Source organism: Lepidochelys kempii, chromosome 5 (assembly GCF_965140285.1).
Source record: "Lepidochelys kempii isolate rLepKem1 chromosome 5, rLepKem1.hap1, whole genome shotgun sequence".
Taxonomy (NCBI): Eukaryota; Metazoa; Chordata; order Testudines; family Cheloniidae; genus Lepidochelys; species Lepidochelys kempii.
The window spans coordinates 62275846-62290502 of record NC_136384.1 but is presented as its reverse complement, the minus strand read 5'-3'; the positions used below and the strand labels follow the sequence as shown (position 1 = coordinate 62290502).

The window sequence follows — 14657 nt, the reverse complement described above, 5'->3', positions numbered from 1 at the left end:
TACTCTGTAACAACAGAAACAGCACGCAGAGACTTCCCACCCTTTTGTTGTATTTATCTCGCTTTGTTAACAATTGTGGTTAAAATAGAGATAGAGGATGTATGTGGATGGATGCTTGGTGTGGACAATAACTGAATGATCAGGGAGATACCAGCCTAAGAATCCAGTGTCCATCGGTCGAAGAAGGCGTCAAGTAGAAACAACCAGAGGACCCCCAGAGGACCCTCAGAGGGCAGACTGGAATCCACCCAACAGCCTCAAGGATGGGAGAACCGAAGAACAACATAGAGCCGTCAGGAATGTGCCATCTACTGATTGATTCAGCAACAGCATGATGAAGCAATTCCCATAGACTGAGAACTTTGGGGTCTGATTCTGCAAACCAACTTCCAGGAGCATCAGATGAGCATCTGACAAGGCCCTGCTCCTTCCTCATGACAGGCCACCTGGCCAGTGGCTTGGCACGAGCAACTCTAAGGCTGGTAACTATGATAACAACCTTGCAGAACCTGTGTGTGTGTGTATGAATGAATGTGTGAATAAATATGAAATTGAATGGAATGTTATAGCTATAACTAACTGCTTACTACGATTCTTTCTGTATTCACAATAAATGTGGCATTTTGCCTTTTCCCCTTTAATAAGATCCTGCTGGTTTTTATTTTATTGGTATAACAAACATTCATTACATTAATCCTCACAACACTCTGCAAAGTCTGTTATTATCCTCAAATAAAGTCACACAGCAAGTCAGTAGCAGAGCTCAGGATCTCCTGACTGCCAAACCCATGTTCATTCCTCCAGAGCACACAATCTACCAGTCTACACCACCTTTGGAATCCAATACAACACTGACATTTAAGATCTGTATATTCTTAGGACCCTATCATGCCTGATACAGCCTTCTTCCTACCAGGGATTTGAAATTGCAGGGTTTCCACTAGCCGTATTTTTAAGGCATTCATCCACCAGGGGAGGGAGGGAGAAACATGCAGTATCCCCTGCAGAAGCAGCAGGGAGTTGCCTCAAACTCAGATCTTCAGGGATTTGCAGAGGCACAGGATTATGTGTACATTTACATCACATTTACTCTTTGCTCCTCCTAGCAATACATGTCCCGCAAAAACATCACTGTCAGAGGCCCCCTTGTGGCCACTTTCCTCCAGCTCAGGAATAGTTTCTGAGCACAGGTAGGGTATCATGGACAGGGTCAGATTCAACACTAATTTACATGAAAAAAATCCCATGCTTTTTGAGAAAGGTGAAGTAAGGACACTGTGGATCATTTATTCCCCCAAACTCCATCCCTTTTTCTATCTTCCCAGCAACAAAGCCCACCTGAAAGAGGTGGTATACATTAAGATGATGCCATGGAATTAGCACTCTTGCTTTCTGTGTCCCCCTCTCCACTCTGGGACCTTGTCCCCGATATCATTTTTTCAAAAATAGCGAATTTGTTTATGAAGAAAATTTTCAAAGTAAAATTGGCCAAATACTTGGAGTTCATTTCAACTGACCTTTAGAGTTCTGCAATAGCTTCTCCACAATGAAGATCTAGTTATGGAGAAATCTCACGGCGAGATGGTTCATCCTTAAGGCCATCTGCACTGGGGCTAGAGATAAAGGATTTCTAACTCCAGGTCATATCTAACATGGAGAATGATGCTTCTTCACAGCTAAGTGTTTGTGACTAAATGGTGATTGTGACATTGCACTCTATATGATTTTATAAAAATATGCTAATGTGTGTGAATATAATGTAACTGGAATATGCTTCATGCAAAAGGTTTCTTGTAAGGAATCATTAAAAAGTTTATAATCTACTGAGTGTGGTCATCCTATTTGTATAAATGTATCACTCTTGTATCTGAAAGTAAAAATATGAAAAATAACTCTGAGGGCCTATTGTAATTATGCAAAGTGTGAGTCATTAATGGTGGTTGGGAATCTTGATGGCTCCCATCAGCCAGGACAATTGACTGTGGATGGCTCTGTTTGCAGGCAGGCCTTCCAGTGAGTCAGGCTGGGAGGAATGAAGGCTTGGAGTCTCACAGGAAATGTGACCATGTCACCTAGTACTGAAATCCATCTTAAACCTGGTGCTTTTCCATGGCGGTGGGGGAAATGGACACGAGACAAAGGATTCCCACCTTGTGCCAAAACCACATAAGGGGGTGGAACAGAACAAAGGGAGCGGCCATCATGAGAAATCTCCTAGCCACCACCTGAGCTGGAACAAGGGCTGTACCAGGGGAAGGACTGTGCCCAGGCTAGGAAGGCGTCCAGTCTGTGAAAGAAACTTACTGAAACATCTCTGAGGGTAAGATTTTATCTGTATTCAGTTTCATACTGTATTAGACATAGACTTGCATGTTCTATTTTATTTTACTTGGTAATTCACTTTGTTCTGTCTGCTGTTACTTGGATCCACTTAAGTCCTACTTTCTGTATGGAAAAAAATCACTTTTTACTTATTAATTAACCCAGAGTATGTATTAATACCGGAGGGGGGGGCAGCTGAACATAGCTCTCTATCAGTGTTATAGAGAGTGAACAATTTATGAGTTTTGCCTGTATAAGCTTTATACACGGTAAAACAGATTTATTTGGGGTGTGGACCCCATTGGGAGTTGGGCATCTGAGTGTTAAAGACAGGAACACTTCCTAAGTTGCTTTCAGTTAAGTCTGCAGCTTTGGAGCACATGGTTCAGACCCTGGGTCTCATAGAATCATAGAATATCAGGGTTGGAAGGGACCCCAGAAGGTCATCTAGTCCAACCCCCTGCTCGAAGCAGGACCAATTCCCAGTTAAATCATCCCAGCCAGGGCTTTGTCAAGCCTGACCTTAAAAACCTCTAAGGAAGGAGATTCTACCACCTCCTTAGGTAACGCATTCCAGTGTTTCACCACCTTCTTAGTCTGTGTTGGAGCAGACTGGCATGTCTGGCTCAACAAGACAGAGTGCTGGAGTCCCAAGCTGGCACGGAAAGCAGGGGCAGAAGTAGTCTTGGCACATCGGTTGGCATCTCCAAGGGGGTTTCTTTGATCCAACCCGTCACAGTGATGTTTTGTATCAACTGGCTACAGGACAACTGATACCACCTTAGATACACCTCAGTTTGCATATTACTGAAGAAAAGAGAAACCATCTACTTTAGGAATAAAGAAAACACTCTTCTGCCTGAAAATGTTTTAGCTGGGATATTTATGAGTAACCCCTAACACTGCTAGAGAAAAATATTTCTCTATATTTTTCAACTTATTTGTGCATTAGACAGCACCTTTGTGTAAAGTCATTTCACTCTTCTCCACATAGTCAGTTAAGCCCCAGTCCTGCAATTAACTTTGTGTGGGTGGACTGGTGAGCCCATGCTGAGCCCCACAGGATTGGGGAGGGGGTGCCCAGGCAGGAGTGAGGCATGTTACCCAGCTTCCTGTGTTATTTGTGTACGTCTTTAACACAGCAAGAGGAAAGAGAAAACCCATTTACACAAAGAGGAAAATGTGATCTCAAGACCATACAAATTGACATGGGGAGTAAGGGGCAGGTGTGGTACCTGAAGCTATTTTTACAACTTTGACTAGATTTCAAGTTGACAGTATCCTTTCATATGCAGAGCTACAGTACAAGCCAATATGATCTAATGGTGAAATTTAACCTGATACAGATGGCCAGCATATGCACTTAAGTCGCACAGCAGTGCAATAGGCCTTCAACTGGTCCTCTGCACAGGGATTAACTTCATCTTTAAAATATCAAATATCTATGTTATGGATAGATGGCATGAAATATTTCAGTTTAGAAAGCAAATCCTAATTTTATCTAGAAGAAAGGCTGAGAAGCCAGTAATTTTTATAACAAAGAAGTTTCCTCCCCTACCCACAAAAATATGATGAAAAAGTAGAGTTCTTAAGCAATAACACCGTAGAACAAAGCTGATTAAATTCACCCTCAAGCACCTCTGTGCTAGGTAAACTTGTTTTCACTCTTTCAAAGTAGATAAAGGAGAAGTGGGTATAACACAGCCACTGGAAAACCTCACATGGGGCAGGAGCCTGTTTTCTCAATTAATCCTTTTTATTTTGAGTTTTAAACCAAGTAAAAGAATTTATGGTAATGAATCAGTGGTTTTATTTACAATGAATATAATGAAAAATTCCTAAGAAATATTAGGTATAACCCATACAAATTCTACACAATAAATCTCATCTGTATTACTATGGAAACAATAATAAACAATTTAATGACTGTGCTTCTGTTTCTTCTGCATGTGTCAAGCATGGACTTATTCTGAATACTTGTGTGTTGTTATGGATATCAATACCTAAACATCCTTCAAACAAAAACATACTTTTGTACAGATCACCATGCCCTGACTATGCAATATTTGGTACATTTAACAACTACATTAAACTTTGCATTCATGCGTCAAAAAATATGGGCTTCTGACACAAAGGCACTTTAAGTTCCTAGCATGGGCGTAGTTTGGAGAGGGTAGGGAGAGGTGTGCCTCCCTAAACTGAAAGCCTCAGGCAGGCACAAAATTCCCCCTCCACCCCCCCGGCCCATTGGCCTGATTGGAGTTGCCTCCACCAAATAAAGAAGTCAAACTATGTCTGTGGTTACTAGGAACATAGAAGCTGAACCTAAAGCAACTTGGACGTTGATGAAATCCCCTGCCCTTCCCTGCCTCCTTTACGATTTAGCTTATGTCTCATAAACCGTATATTTTGCAACTCTGTCCCCAAAACAAATACTCAGAAACACATATAGAGTAAAAACAGCCTTGCTATCCGGAAAGTCTCTGTCCCCCTGTTAGCTCTGAGCACTGTGGACACAGTAGACAGTTTTAGAACTGAGTCACTGTGCACTCAGCCTGTTTGGGAATGCTCCAGCGCAGATAAAAGGAACATCTCATAAGCCTAAGAGGTCAGCAGCTCGTTCAGAGCACTGCTAGGAGAAAAGAAGAAACCAGATCATGTAATTAGCCTAAAGCAGAGAAAAGAAGATAGAAAAGCAAGTCAGAAAACAGTACTCACTTTGTACAGTTGGTTTATAGTCTAACTTCTAGTTAATTGTAGCACAAGATCCTTATGACAGAACTGTTTTTGTTTCAGCATACAGTCCTGCCCTTGGTTTCAGTTGTAATGAAGTCCTGGCCAACCCCCTTTTTCACTTGAGGATGACACAGCCAGTTCTAAACACGGCATAGGAGGCTCCTCCACCCACCAGACTCAGTTGCTCCACCTCTCTACTAGTTTGTTGTTGGGTGTGGGGTTTTTAGCGTGTAAAAGGCAGCTCTCTCTGTAAAGATTTCTCACAGCTAAAATAACTAATCCAAAGTGAAAAAAGAAAATACTGCCTGTAGAAATATGAATGTTTGTGTCTCATTGGTTTACCATAAACAATGACAGTAGGTAAAACTCATCCCTGATTTCTATGCAACTCTATTGAAGTCAGTCAAGTTGCATCAGGAATGATTTGAGCCCACTGTACTTTATACTTTAAAGGTACTTTAATACTAAGTACCCCTTTTTCTTTCTTAAATCAATGTCTGCATCTCTGCACAGCTCCTAGTCCTATCTACTGCTATGGTTTCTACAGCTCCTAGTCCTATCTACTGCTATGGTTTCCAGTGTTGACTGGAGGAATCCAATACAGTCCAATTCACCTTAATTAATAAATAGCAACTACTGTTATTGTGGACAGCTGAGGTGAGGAGGGAGGTACTTAGGAGGCAAGACTTTTAAATAATTCCAACTGAGAGACAGGAGGTGGTTAAATTAGAGCACAGGACAGGACTCAACTGAACTGAGTTGTCTTAATCAGGTAGAAGTGAAAGTAGGAAAAGAGAGAACTGGGGGCAGTAAGGGAGAGGAAAAGCTGAGAAGATGATGGGGCCATGTGTACTTTGGGCATATGGACTAGCAGTCAGCAGCAAATCAGAGACATAATGACTGTATAATAATTCTGAAACAAGCCATGCATCAGTTATGCAAAATTCCAAATCTGACTGGCTACTCCTGTTCCTCAGCCACACAGCAGTTATCTGAAATACTATTTGATTATAACCACACATTGTCACTGTATAATATCCCTGTGCTCTGATTTTGTTGTGACCATAAATGTAAGTATAATAAATCCATCTGCTGTATACCCATTTGGTAGTCTAAAAAGGTATTATCACAGAAAGATATCAGGATACAAGGATAAAAACAGTAACTTACTTTTTAATTTCATATCAGTTTATAAAATCAAATTCTTGCAAGTTGTGTTTTTTGTTTATTTATTTGAAAGTAAAGAGTTTCAATGCTCCTTTCATATCAGCTTCTGGTTCATCACATGTCTGATAAACATGGAAACCACCACATCCACTCCACCCTCAAGGTGGAGATCAATCAGAGAGGAGAAACAAGGAGGCAGTAACTGGATGGCCTTCCCCTTTAGGCACGTCTAAACTGCAATTAGACACTCACAGCTGGCCTGGCACAGTTTTTTAATTGCAGTGTAGACATACCGTCAAAGGCCAGAGGCCTGGAGCTGGCCAGTCCCATACAATTAGGAATACATTGCATATGTGGCATGGGGTTTAATTAGTAGAACCAGCTGGGCACAGAGGAATTCATTCCCCTATAAGGGACAGCAGGAACCTAGAGAGAGTCAACCCACAGAGACTGCTAGGAGTGAGGAAACTCCAGCAGGAAACCTTAAGTTGTTAGGAAAAAGACTCCAGGTAGGAAAGGCCCAGAAGTACTGACTTGCTGGGGATTTAAGTACTTTCATTTTGAATATTGTATGCTAATAAATCTAGCTCCAGGGAAAAGAGTTGCTGAATTAGAAAAGAGTTTACTTTGGTAATTTAATCAAGAGAGTCCCAAAAAGTGGAGAAGCTGAGGCAGTGTGCCTTCAGACATAAAGAGGTACTGGGAAACGTTCAGCCCATTCACATGGGCAAAACTTCCAAAGATAAGCCAAAGACAGTGCTGTCCTTTGCAGTAAGGTACAGAGTTCATGTGTTAGCAATAATATTGTTTATGTAAACACTGCATAAAAATGCAGTGAGAACCTATTATTGTGCTCCACATAGTCCATAGCCCCTTCTTCCACAATGGAAGATGACCATCTCTGGTATTTGCAACCACATCTTATGTTTTTATGCAACAAGGATAGCTGCTACACGCAGGAAGGAGGTTTCCACTACTCTATTATTCCCACAGCTTTGATGTTTGTTAGCGTTGTGCTCCCTGAATAGTCTACTCTGCTGCTGGAAAGCTGTGTCCAGCTCTGATGTCCACAGTTCAACAAGGGGTGTTGGTACATTGGTGAAGATTCAAAGAAGAGCCACAAGAATGAGTAAAGGACTGGAAAACATGCCTTACAGGGATACGCTGAGGACACACAATCTATTTAGATTACCAAAGAGAAGGGAAAGGGGTTACTTGATTGAAGTATCTATCTAGGGAACTAACATTTGATAATGGGTTGTTCTATCTAGCAGAGAAAGGTATATCAAGATCCAGCGGTTGAAAGCTGAAATTAGACTAATTCAGAATAGAAATAAGGTGTAAATTTTTAACTGAGGGTCATTAACCATTGGATCAATTTACCAAGGATCATGGTGCATTCTCCATCATGGGCAATTTTTAAATCAAGGTTGAATTTTTTTTTTTTTTAAAGATATGGTCTAATTCAAACGGAATTATTTTGGAGAAGTTCTGTGCCCTGGGTCATACAGGAGGTAAAATTAGATGATCATAGTGGTCCCTTCTGGCCTTGGAATCTATAAAACAGTGCTCCAGGAGGCAATATGAAATTGACAGGTCCCTGTATTTCACAGCACCACTATCTGCTAAAGAATTTATCCCTTGCTACAGAACAGTGCTCTTTATTTGTATTTATATTTATTTATTGTATAAGCACTCTTTATTTGTAGTTATTTTAAACAGTACCAGATTTACCATGACGCTCCAGGGAGGAGGCGGAGAAGAGGCGGGAGCGGGGCTTTGGGGAAGGGGCTGGAATCTGGGCATACCACCTCCAGGCCCCTGCTGTGAGCACCACTGCACCCCTCTCTCGCACCTTCTGCCTGCCCTGACTCCTGAACCCACCCCTATCCTTAGCACAAAATAGGAGCTCTTGCCCCCATTCCCACCTGCACCCCTAGCACCAAACAGAAGCTGCCCCAGGTAAGCACTCCACGACCCAGCACCCCAACGTGTTGTTTTTTTTATACACTATTTGGAAAGATCATTAAGTGGTCTGTCAAGCCCCTCCGTGATTTTAAAGTGGTCTGTAGAAAAATAAGTTTGACTACAAGAATAATCAAGGTACCTCACTTTTTCATTTATTTGCTATTACTTATAGGAGGAGGATGAAGGAAAAAAAGAACTTGTTCTTTTTCTTGGCTGAGTCCCAAGGAGGGGCCCCAAAAATGAAGCTGAGCACAGGGCCAAGGGGGCCCCACTAACTGTAAATCCACCACTGGCTGTCATGTCACCTGGGCTGGGGATACTGTGTCAGCTGATCCGCACAGTCTCCAACCTACCTGGGCAGTACAACAGACATGGCCCTGCCCACTAGCTCCTCTCCACTCCCCTGCCCACCCACCACTTGCTCTCTTCCCCCCCCGCTTTAAGGCTTAGCTCTCTCACTTTTAAAAATGATTGCTTGCCCCTCCCCTTCCCCCAGGCTTTTCCGGCAGCCCTGTTGCCAGGTATTCAATTTTAGACTTGAAACTCCAGTAGAAAATGGGACTTGAGTGTCCGGTTAGCAGTGCTGACTGGAAACTAAAAGTCTGGTTATAGGAATAACCACATTTGCCTCCCTTCTTCCCACTCCCAACACCCACCCCAGAGGGCTGGAAGAGAACCTGTCTTCCTGCTGCTGTGGGAGGAGGGGCAGCTCACTGCAGAGAGAAACAAAGAGAATGGGCTAGACCAGGTAGGTACCCACTCTATGTGGGTGGGAGGGTGGCAGGATTCTGCTTACTCCCTCCCTTGCTCCAGGGACCAAGCCTAGCTCCTGTCCCACTGTGCTTTTTCCCCTAGCCCCCTTTACAATCATTCCCCAGAGGGGCCCACAAAAAGTTAATCAGGTCCTGATTTTAAATGTTTCTAGCCCTTACGGTTGCAAAGAAAGCCTTCAAATAAATTGGTTAGTCTCTAAGGTGCCACAAGTACTCCTTTTCTTTTTGTGAATACAGACTAACACACTGTTACTCTGAAACCTTCAAAATGAGAACTGAAGCAGTGATGTTCTCTTCAGTCTACAGACAGCTTGAATCAACAAGGTGAATATGAGAGGTGCTAATTGCCCCCATTCACATAATCTGGTGCATTAGGTCTGACATCTAAAGATAACAATTTACATTAGCATTGCTAACTTTTATTGCTAATAAAATTAGCAGTAACAGCTAAGTAATGTCAGGTTTCAGAGATCCAAGATCCATAAACCTGGAAATCCTGGGCGCCCCATCATCTCAGGCATTGGCACCCTGACAGCAGGATTGTCTGGCTATGTAGACTCCCTCCTCAGGCCCTACGCTACCAGCACTCCCAGCTACCTTCGAGACACCACTGACTTCCTGAGGAAACTACAATCCATCGGTGATCTTCCTGATAACACCATCCTGGCCACTATGGATGTAGAAGCCCTCTACACCAACATTCCACACAAAGATGGACTACAAGCCGTCAAGAACACTATCCCCGATAATGTCACGGCTAACCTGGTGGCTGAACTTTGTGACTTTGTCCTTACCCATAACTACTTCACATTTGGGGACAATGTATACCTTCAGATCAGCGGCACTGCTATGGATACCCGCATGGCCCCACAGTATGCCAACATTTTTATGGCTGATTTAGAACAACGCTTCCTCAGCTCTCGTCCCCTAAAGCCCCTACTCTACTTGCGCTATATTGATGACATCTTCATCATCTGGACCCATGGAAAAGAAGCCCTTGAGGAATTCCACCATGATTTCAACAATTTCCATCCCACCACCAACCTCAGCCTGGTCCAGTCCACACAAGAGATCCACTTCCTGGACACTACAGTGCTAATAAACAATGGTCACATAAACACCACCCTATACCGGAAACCTACTGACCGCTATTCCTACCTGCATGCCTCCAGCTTTCACCCTGACCACACCACACGATCCATCGTCTACAGCCAAGCTCTGCGATACAACCGCATTTGCTCCAACCCCTCAGACAGAGACAAACACCTACAAGATCTCTGTCAAGCTTTCTTACAACTACAATACCCACCTGCAGAAGTAAAGAAACAGATTGATAGAGCCAGAAGAGTTCCCAGAAGTTACCTACTACAGGACAGGCCTAACAAAGAAAATAAGAGAACGCCACTAGCCGTCACCTTCAGCCCCCAACTAAAACCCCTCCAACGCATTATTAAGGATCTACAACCTATCCTAAAGGATGACCCAACACTCTCACAAATCTTGGGAGACAGGCCAGTCCTTGCCTACAGACAGCCCCGCAACCTGAAGCAAATACTCACCAACAACCACATACCACACAACAGAACCACTAACCCAGGAACTTATCCTTGCAACAAAGCCTGTTGCCAACTGTGCCCACATATCTATTCAGGGGACACCATCACAGGGCCTAATAACATCAGCCACACTATCAGAGGCTCGTTCACCTGCACATCCACCAATGTGATATATGCCATCATGTGCCAGCAATGCCCCTCTGCCATGTACATTGGTCAAACTGGACAGTCTCTACGTAAAAGAATAAATGGACACAAATCAGATGTCAAGAATTATAACATTCATAAACCAGTCGGAGAACACTTCAATCTCTCTGGTCACGCGATCACAGACATGAAGGTCGCTATCTTAAAACAAAAAAACTTCAAATCCAGACTCCAGCGAGAAACTGCTGAATTGGAATTCATTTGCAAATTGGATACTATTAATTTAGGCTTAAATAGAGACTTGGAGTGGCTAAGTCATTATGCAAGGTAGCCTGTTTCCTCTTGTTTTTTCCTACCCCCCCCCCCAGATGTTCTGGTTTAACTTGGATTTTAACTTGAAGAGTGGTCAGTTTGGATGAGCTATTACCAGCAGGAGAGTGAGTTTGTGTGTGTATGGGGGTGGGGGGGATGTGAGAACCTGGATTTATGCAGGAAATAGCCCAGCTTGATTGTCATGCACATTGTGTGGAGAGTTGTCACTTTGGATGGGCTATCACCAGCAGGAGAGTGAATTTGTGTGGGGGGGTGGAGGGTGAGAAAACCTGGATTTGTGCTGGAAATCACTTTAGATAAGCTATTACCAGCAGGACAGTGGGGTGGGAATAGGTATTGTTTCATATTCTCTGTGTATATATAAAGCCTGCTGCAGTTTCCACGATATGCATCTGAGGAAGTGAGCTGTAGCTCACGAAAGCTTATGCTCTAATAAATTGGTTAGTCTCTAAGGTGCCACAAGTCCTCCTTTTCTTTTAGCTAAGTAATGTATTAACACTGCAATTCCAATCCACTTCACACAATTATTCAGAGTCCAAGAGCCCAAGTTATTTTCTATCCAGTTATTTCTTCTTTCCTGACAGCTTTTGCCTATACAAAAATGTATTGAAAATTATTACCTCAAAATGTAATAGCCAAGTGAAATAGTGAATTTAATATTAAAAAACAAACCAAGGGACACTATGCTGATTGTATGTATTATTTTTAGGAACCCCCCTTTTTTTTAAAAAATGTATTTGAACCTGCCACAGAACTTCCAGTCTGCTACACAAAAACTAAGGAGCCTGCCAAATTATTTTGGTTCAGCTGACCACAGCAACTGCTAACAAAATTCTAAATAACGCTGTCCAGAATCTTCTCAATTTCACAGGTAGATGCTCAGAAAGTTAGCAGCAGCAACATCGAAGCTTGCATTTGGACTCAAGAAAACGCTGGGCTTGCTCATTAGGAAGGTTACAGTACTGCCAACCCTAACTGCTCAAAAATCTTAAGTCAGACCCCCTGTCATAAATATAAAGGGAAGGGTAAACCCCTTTGAAATCCCTCCTGGCCAGGGGAAAGCTCCTCTCACCTGTAAAGGGTTAAGAAGCTAAAGGTAACCTCGCTGGCACCTGACCAAAATGACCAATGAGGAGACAAGATACTTTCAAAAGCTGGGAGGAGGGAGAGAAACAAAGGGTCTGTGTGTCTGTCTATAGTCTGTCTATATGCTGGTTTCTGCCGGGGATAGACCAGGAATGGAGTCTTAAAACTTTTAGTAAGTAATCTAGCTAGGTATGTGTTAGATTATGATTTCTTTAAATGGCTGAGAAAAGAATTGTGCTGAATAGAATAACTATTTCTGTCTGTATCTTTTTTGTAACTTAAGGTTTTGCCTAGAGGGGTTCTCTGTTTTTGAATCTAATTACCCTGTAAGATATCTACCATCCTGATTTTACAGGGGGGATTTCTTCATTTCTATTTACTTCTATTTTTATTAAAAGTCGTCTTGTAAGAAACTGAATGCTTTTTCATTGTTCTCAGATCCAAGGGTTTGGGTCTGTGGTCACCTATGCAAATTGGTGAGGCTTTTTATCCAACATTTCCCAGGAAAGGGGGGGGTGCAAGTGTTGGGAGGATTGTTCATTGTTCTTAAGATCCAAGGGTCTGGGTCTGTAGTCACCTAGGCAAATTGGTGAGGCTTTTTACCAAACCTTGTCCAGGAAGTGGGGTGCAAGGTTTTGGGAAGTATTTTGGGGGGAAGGACGCGTCCAAACAGCTCTTCCCCAGTAACCAGTATTAGTTTGGTGGTAGCAGCCAGCCCAAGGACAACGGGTGGAATATTTTGTACCTTGGGGAAGTTTTGACCTAAGCTGGTAAAGATAAGCTTAGGAGGTTTTTCATGCAGGTCCCCACATCTGTACCCTAGAGTTCAGAGTGGGGGAGGAACCTTGACACCCCCATGACACAGGCTTTATTTAAAAAACAAACTAATAATTGAGGGAGTAGGGTTATTTGCCTTCTGGTTTTTATTAGTGTTTGGTATACAATTTGATTGTATTTTCAGCCTTTTCTCCTCAACCATGAGGGGTAGAAGATTCTCCTCTATTCACATGAATTCAGGAGCTGGGGTTTTAGGGAAAATTATGCTAACACTAATAATTGCAGAAGTTGGTAGCAATGAGGTTTTCTTCACAATCAAGAGTCTGTGTTTCTATGCAGTGATAGAAACTTAATTTTGGTAAAAGAAAGCTCAACTCATGCAGAAACTGGTGGTTTAGGCCTTACACCGTTCACCAAGGAGTATTTCTTACCCACCACTGACGAATACATTTTTTCAAAGCTTGCTTAAGGGGGTTTAAAAGCACTTCTATAAAATACAGAATAGCTTACATAGCACAGAAATATATATGACCTCTTTGTTGTGTTGTAGTAATATAAAATATGCCCTGCTCTCCTGCCATTGTTTGTTTTTACTCAGTACAATTTTAAAAGGTGTGTGTATAGTTGGAAGACTATGGTGTTCTTTTCTTCCTTGCAAAACCCATATTTATAAATTTATTACATATCCCAGCAACCACTTGTTGTTAGTCTAATTATTGAAATACAAAATATAAATTATATGGATTAAGAGGAAAAGCTCTAAAATATTATGGAAAAATCATTTGAATACAATGTGTTTTATTAAGATTACTCAAATTAAAAGTTTGAGGTAAAAGTTCTTGAAATTTAGCTACACAGACACACACATTCAGAAGGGTAATGTAAAAAATCATCCCCATCTATTGTTTAAAATCCTCACCTAATCCTTTATTAACTGTATGCAGTTATTAACTGTATGCAGGTGAGAATTAATTTGTACTTGACATTGTCAATGTTTTGATTAATAGTAAAGAAAATCATATGTTTTATTTTTAGCAAAAGGAAATTGTTTACTGGTGTAAGCTCCAGGTTTGAACTAGAAACCTTCATCTCTTCCTGTAGATAGTTTGGGTACTTTAAGGTTTTCATAGAAGGACCTATACATAGTAACATTTAATTGTTTGCTCTTCGTGAATATTGAGAAGGGTCTGTGATCCACATTCTTTCCTGCCACTTTTGTATGGCTGGCTACCAACTTGTAAACTGTAGGTGACTGCATTTTAGCAGTGTACAAATATATATATTTTGGAAGTGCTACAGGATGTGATTGTAATAGAGTGGCAGTTTCTAGGACCCTGCATAAAAATGCAAGGTTCCTCTGCTGAGCCACACTGAGTTTATGTACTAGAATTTTACATGATGATACTGATTCTTGTTGGCAGCTGGGTCTTTTTACCTCCGGCCACTATATAAAAGGGGTTGGAGTGTCCCTCTGGGGCAGAGAGAAAACTAGGACCTGGGACAAAGGAGGTTCTTCCGGAGAGTTCTAGAAACCATCTAGGGGAGAAGCCGAAGGCTAAGGTTTAAAGCTTTCTTACTGTTATCCGAGGTACCACTAAGTAAAGTCCTAAAAAGGTAGTAAGATTTGCATACAGGGTGTGTGCATGCATATACTTTCTTGGGAACAGAGTGGGAGTGCAACTTACACTATATCCAAATGTTTCTAAAAGGTATAGAATTCTTTTCTAAACACATAATACAGTATAAAACCTATAGTGGATTTCTGCTTAAAGTTTATTTGGTATAAGAAAAT

At 41.9% G+C, this 14657-nt stretch overlaps 1 protein-coding gene across 9 annotated transcripts in view; it reads right to left on the bottom strand.

Annotated features, from left to right (window-relative positions):
* Positions 1–14657, bottom strand: part of CAST (calpastatin) — a 114372-nt gene that overhangs the window by 68075 nt on the left and 31640 nt on the right. For 2 of the 9 annotated variants that reach the window (XM_073344564.2, XM_073344568.2), the window contains exon 1: positions 5041–5204. The exons of 5 other annotated variants lie outside the window; for them this stretch is intronic. The gene's annotated coding sequence lies outside the window, so the exon portion shown is untranslated. Of the gene's footprint in view, positions 1–5040; positions 5206–14657 lie in introns of those variants that run through there. 2 more of the 9 variants (XM_073344567.2, XM_073344566.2) reach the window with 2 other exon arrangements.